At 32.7% G+C, this 6,000-nt stretch overlaps 1 long non-coding RNA gene across 1 annotated transcript; it reads left to right on the top strand.

Annotated features, from left to right (window-relative positions):
- Positions 1–1,110: 1,110 nt before the first annotated feature.
- On the top strand, positions 1,111–3,127 carry LOC144373187 (uncharacterized). Its single transcript, XR_013432925.1, has 2 exons — positions 1,111–1,389; positions 3,015–3,127. It is a non-coding gene; the product is annotated as an uncharacterized LOC144373187 (long non-coding RNA).
- Positions 3,128–6,000: the final 2,873 nt, after the last annotated feature.

The following is a 6,000-nucleotide window of genomic DNA, read 5'->3' as shown; positions in this document are numbered from 1 at the left end:
ATTATGCATATATTTAATGATATCAGCCTGAGCCCATTTAGGTTTGTTAATGCAACAGTGGAATGCAGCCTCCAGGCCTTCCTATTATTGCATTTGTCTGTATTGTCTTCATATTTGTTTAAATTAGAAAGTAATACATTTTTAACAGCACTGTTGAGGTACAATTTGCATTTCATAACATTTCCCTTCTGTAAGTATAAAATTCATCGATTTTTGACACCTCTATAGAGTTTTGCATCTGCCATCACTATACAAGTTCAGAACATTCCCATCACCTCCCAAAATTTCCTCAAGCCACATTTGCCATCAATCAAATGTGTATTTTCAAATGTAGTGTGTTGATTACTTCATGTATTTCAAATAACTCATCATTAAAAGTAGCATAATACATTGTTGAATAGAAACTTGAAAAACATCAACCAAAATCTTTTGTTAAGTGTATTTTGAGGTTCTGTATACATACTTGATTAAAATCAGCTTATTTGCATCTGTTCTCTATTGGTAGTTTCAAAAAAGGGAACATACTGAACAGTTGATTTCTTCCTTCATATGTTCTTGGTGGGTGAATGTTGTCATGTTGTTCTGGGTGGGTTTTAGTTTTAAAAATTTTAGTTGGTTTTGGAAAAAATGTTCAGTTATACAAATGGCCATTTTATATGTCAGTCTGTATAGTACTAATTTCTGAGGAAATAAATCATACAAAATAGAAGAATAGAAGTTAGACTATGTAGTTAAATTAAAACATAAATATCAAATTGTAAATTATTTTCTTTATTAGGAGTAACTAAAGAGAAGAATGTATTGATCAACTGTGATATTAAATGTCTCAGACTTTAGAACAGTATAACAAGTATTTTAAAAGCTTTTCTTGTCTTTGTTCTACCACTTCATATTAAGATGCTGAATATAATATAGAAGTACATATTGAATATAAATATTATGTGAGCATATTATACTATTATGTATCATTGGGCTTCCTCAAGTGATGTTTTTAACATACTTTTATTATACATACTATATACTATTATTATAGAAATTATTATTTCTGCTTAAAGGTGATTGTATGGTTGGGAAATGCAGATATATTATGTGTAAATTTAAATATTTTTCTAAAAAAGTATAACATCAGATGTTCATGAATTTTGGAAATAAAAATACATAATGCCTAGCTAGTTCCTAAGAGGTAGGCTATATCTTCTGTTTGTCAAAGTATTTACTCTGCATTATTGGTGGAGCTAACTTTTATTGAGGTTTCTCTGTTGCCAGGTACTTTATTACCAAGGTTGCCTTCAGAACCGGGAATGACATTACTCACTATCAGGATTGAGAAAATTGGTCTGAAAGACGCTGGACAGTGCATCGATCCCTATATTACAGTTAGTGTAAAGGGTAAATAACTGGCAAATTGCATTATGTTTTTTCTCATATGGGACAAAGTTTTTGACAGGGGATGATCTTGTATATGTGACAACTTACTTTAATGCATTCTATAATGAGGCAAAATCCTAGAAGAGATCATAACAGAACATAGTTTGAAAGACTTACAAAAAATATTTCCTACTTATACACTCACTTTTGCTTTTGAGTTTGTATAGATTTTTGCTCTTCAGATTCCATCTAAAGTGCAGACTAAACATACACATTGTCCTTAAAAGCAGCTACAGCCTTCAGGATGTAGATTAACAATAGCACCCCTCACCTTCTCCTACCCAGTCTATATTCATTTCTCTCCACAAAGCCCCATGTCCTGTTTTCCCATCTCTCCTGCTTCAACCCTTTCTTCTTCCTGTGCTACTGAGGTATCTACTTAGGTGAGTCCTACAGAGGCAGATGAAAATCAGGGGACAGGGAAGTAGGGTGCGTCCATAACATCCATGCCCTGAAAGCAATCCCGTGGGATGATGATGTGATTAAGGAATAAATTATACCATTTTACAGAAATAACTATAGTTAGTACAAACGGCTTATTTTAATCTATAGTTTTGTACCAAAGGAACAGATTGGTGCTGAAATTAAATGGAGGAACTTTTATCAATTGACCACAAAGAAAAACATTTATTTAAAGAACAGAATCCACAGCACTAATACTGGTACACTTTTAAATTCCGATGTTACCAGTTATCAAATATATAGTATACTGGAAAATATTTACATTGTTTGATAGGCCATTTGTAAAACTGCATACTCATTCAGAAAGTATACTTAAAACACAAAAATATTTAATGATGTTGTAAATGTTAAATTACCTTTGCATATGTTAAACTGAAATATTTTTATGTAAATATTTTTTAATTATTAAATGTACTAAATTGTTTTTGAGCTTTTTGAGACACATAAATGAATAACACATAAACACTGAGGAGTTATTAAATGAGTCCATGTTGCATTTGACTAAACTGAGATTTTAAAACCAGAAAATTAAAACTATATATAACGTACCATCTGGTTGTTGTAAATTCAGGGTATGTTGTAAACAGAATAACCAGAATTTAGATAATATATATGAAAAATTATTCATTAACAAAAGGGTTTTTGTTGGCTGTTCTCATCCATTTTTGGTTCTTACCAGGGAAATTATGATAAGGTTAGGTTTAAAGGCTTTTCTAAATAAGTCATACTTGATCAAAGTTAGAAATTGGTGGCAGAGCTCCATTGTGGCAAATTAAATACTCCAGATTTTTTATTTGCATAGAAAAATATAGTGGGCTATTCCCTAAAAAAACATGTTTGTTCTTTTTACCACTTTACTATGAAGATCAAGTTTTGTCCACTTGGCCATGTAAAGGCTTCCTTGTCCCCTTCATGAGGTCTCCTATCCAGTCTATATTCATTTCTCTCCACATACCCCATGAACTTCAACAACTGTCACATACTTTCTCACACCAAATAGGAATCTCTTAACCTGAGAATCTCCTCTCAGCTCTTTCCATGCCTCTTTAGGAACTGTAACCTTTGCAGTTTCTATATTTTCCGTCTGTATATGTGAATGCTCATAAGCAGAAACTTTTCTCCAGATCTGAATGGCATAGATTTAACTCCTGTGCAAGATACTCCTGTGGCTTCAAGAAAAGAAGATACATATGTTCATTTTAATGTGGACATTGAGCTCCAGAAGCATATTGAAAAATTAACCAAGGTTTGTAATTATCAGTTACTGACTTCTTAAGGACACAGTACTTATCTGGGTTTGTGTTCATAGTGTACGTCACATAGTTATGAATATTGACTTAAAGTCAAATCAATTTTTTTAAAATATGAGAATTAGCAGTTGCATTATCTAGTTGTGTAATAATGTGGTTAAATATTATTTGATAGGGAAGTTTTTCTCATAATACAGAGTTAAGGAAGCAGGTTCCCTAATAATTACCTTAAGTCCTTTTAGGAACCTAATGATTACTTTCTAACAGTTAAATTATTTTTTTTCTTTCAATAAGATGCATTGGGTAAAAAGATACTATAACTGGCAGTTAGTTTGTAAGAATATGGAAAGGACAATCTGGGCGTGGTTGTTTCAGGAGGGAGAGAAATGATATAAGGTAGAATTTTTTTTAAAGGAACTCTTTTAAATTTCTATTCTATCTAATATAGGTGCTTATTGAAACCATTTTTATAGGTACTGCTGAAACTTAAGTAACTTCTGTTTTTCTTGTGGTATTTAATATTTTATATTCTTTGGTAGTTTATGATTCTACCTGTGTACATAACTTACATTCTTGCTATACAATTTTGTTGTACTTTGTAGAATTAAATGATATGGAGAAATGTCACTCAGACATGCTAGTACCAGAGCTTGGAGTGACAGCCACAGTGAGTTATCAACAGTTGTGTCATCAGACTGTTTGACACGTTACTTTGTAAAATCATAGGCTTCTGGTGACACATAAGAAATGTGTGGTCTCTGGCTTATGTTGTTTGTTTTAATTCCTTAGGTGCAGCTATCTTCTTTGAATTCAAACACTACAAGCTTACAAAAAGGTTTACCAGCACCAAATGTTTTGCTTTCATGGAGATGGATGAGATTAAACCTGGGCCAACTGTAATAGAACTGTAAGTGATATACATATAGGATTCATACTGTTCTAATGGTTACTAGTTCATGTTTCTTCTTAGTCCCTCTTATCGAGAATGTAACATTGGAGTAGATCAATCATCAAAGTATTTTAAATCTATTGTGGTTACAGATACAAGAAACCCACTGACTTTAAAAGAAATTGCAGTTATTGACCAAGAAACCACTTTATCTTCATCTACATCAAACTTTGCACAAGGAATGATTCTGACATGAGTAATGTCTAATTTCTGTGAATTTTACCACTCAGTAGAAACCATCATAGCTCTGTGTAGCATATTCATCCTTCAGGAGGCAGGAAGTGAGCCGTACCTATAGGCCAGTGAGTCCATTGCAAAGCTGTACCACAGAACTAAAGTCCAGCACCTCATTGTTATGACTCCTTTGGATACAGGTTTATTGTAGATTTTGAAACTTGTTTTTACTTTCCTATTAATTGTGCAATTAATAGTCTGTTTCCTAATTTACCACTGTTCCTACCCTGCTTCCTGGAACAATACTGCTGTGGTAGGTATGCTCATCTTCAAACTTAATACAGCAATAAGAATGTGCTAGGATTTACACATTTGCTCACTTTTGCTCCAATATGGTCTTTTGATTTGAATTAACTTCAAACTTTTGAATTGAAGTGGGTAGGATAGTACCAGATTGCTTTGAAAGGAAATTGGATCAGTTATGGTCTGTCTTATAGGCTGTTCCTTAGAGCTGGCCTAAATTCACCCTCATCTGATAGTTCTACTTAGAAATAGTGTGCCTTGATCAGATCAATATCCTATATGGGAGTGTTCCCCAGATTGTAGCTGTGATTTTTTTTTCCAGATGACCAGATTGTTTTTCTGAAAGTGAGCACATTTTTAGTCATGTTGATTAGTTGTTCTACATCACATTGCTATTGTTTCTAGGGTTAACATTAATGATTCTAGGGTTAACATTAAAACCATCTCTCTCAGAATAATTACAAATTTTGGGGTGGGTTTACGTCTTCTAAATCATGTCATCTAAAAAATTGAGTCAGATGCTAATGAGATACTTTAGGAACAACTGCTGTTTTTCTGACAACTGATTGTGAAACTTTAAAACCTGCATACCTTGTCTTTATAAAAGTGATGAGTATGCAAAATCTGGAAAGATATTTTATTTTTTTAATATAGGTAGATATGACTGCCATTTATTTCCTATTTAGATATATTGACATTCATATAAAAATATGCAGGTCATTAGCCTATTATAATTTCACTATTTACATTACTTTTAACTTGATGAGACATAAATAAAACTTTCATAGTACACAAGGTGCATGTTTGATACACAGAACATAAAGATTTGTGAGGAGCTTTTTTATGGGTTACATGTAGAACCCACGTATTTTAATATTCACTATTTTAAATGAACAATGCATGAAGGGAATGCAATACTTGGCCTATTTTTAAACCAGTGTAAACCCTAATCATACCATCCGTTTGCTTTTTAAAACAAATAACAGTTGTTTTAGCCCTTGCACTTCAAGAGATCTAGTCTTTAATTTTTCAGTTGTCTGTTAGGTCAGTTTTGTTTACTAGATTCATAAAACTATATGAGCCTGAAAGAATTATCAACCAAATTTAGTCTTTTCTTTCATCTGGATTGGGTTAATTTCACAAGTGCAAAAATAGTTCAGTCTACAGTAGTTCTAGGAAATGAAGAATTTGCCTTAATAAAATGTTCACTCAACTGAAAACTCTGAGTAGTCAAAATTTCCAGACTGTAAACTTCTCAAGAGAAGGGCCTCATCTTCTCCATGTCATGTAAACTTTCCAAGGTGCTTGGCAGCACTCTGTACCCTGTGGAGTACTCAGTACCTTTTTGTTTGATGTTACTGATGTTTGATGTTGCTCCCTTAAAATCTGCTATTAAAATGTAGCAAAACGGATACATTGTTCTTTCTGTTCTCT

Source organism: Ictidomys tridecemlineatus, unplaced genomic scaffold, assembly GCF_052094955.1.
Source record: "Ictidomys tridecemlineatus isolate mIctTri1 unplaced genomic scaffold, mIctTri1.hap1 Scaffold_293, whole genome shotgun sequence".
NCBI classification, from domain to species: domain Eukaryota; kingdom Metazoa; phylum Chordata; class Mammalia; order Rodentia; family Sciuridae; genus Ictidomys; species Ictidomys tridecemlineatus.
The sequence above is the reverse complement of the archived record's forward strand: the minus strand, read 5'-3'. Positions and strand labels throughout refer to the sequence as shown.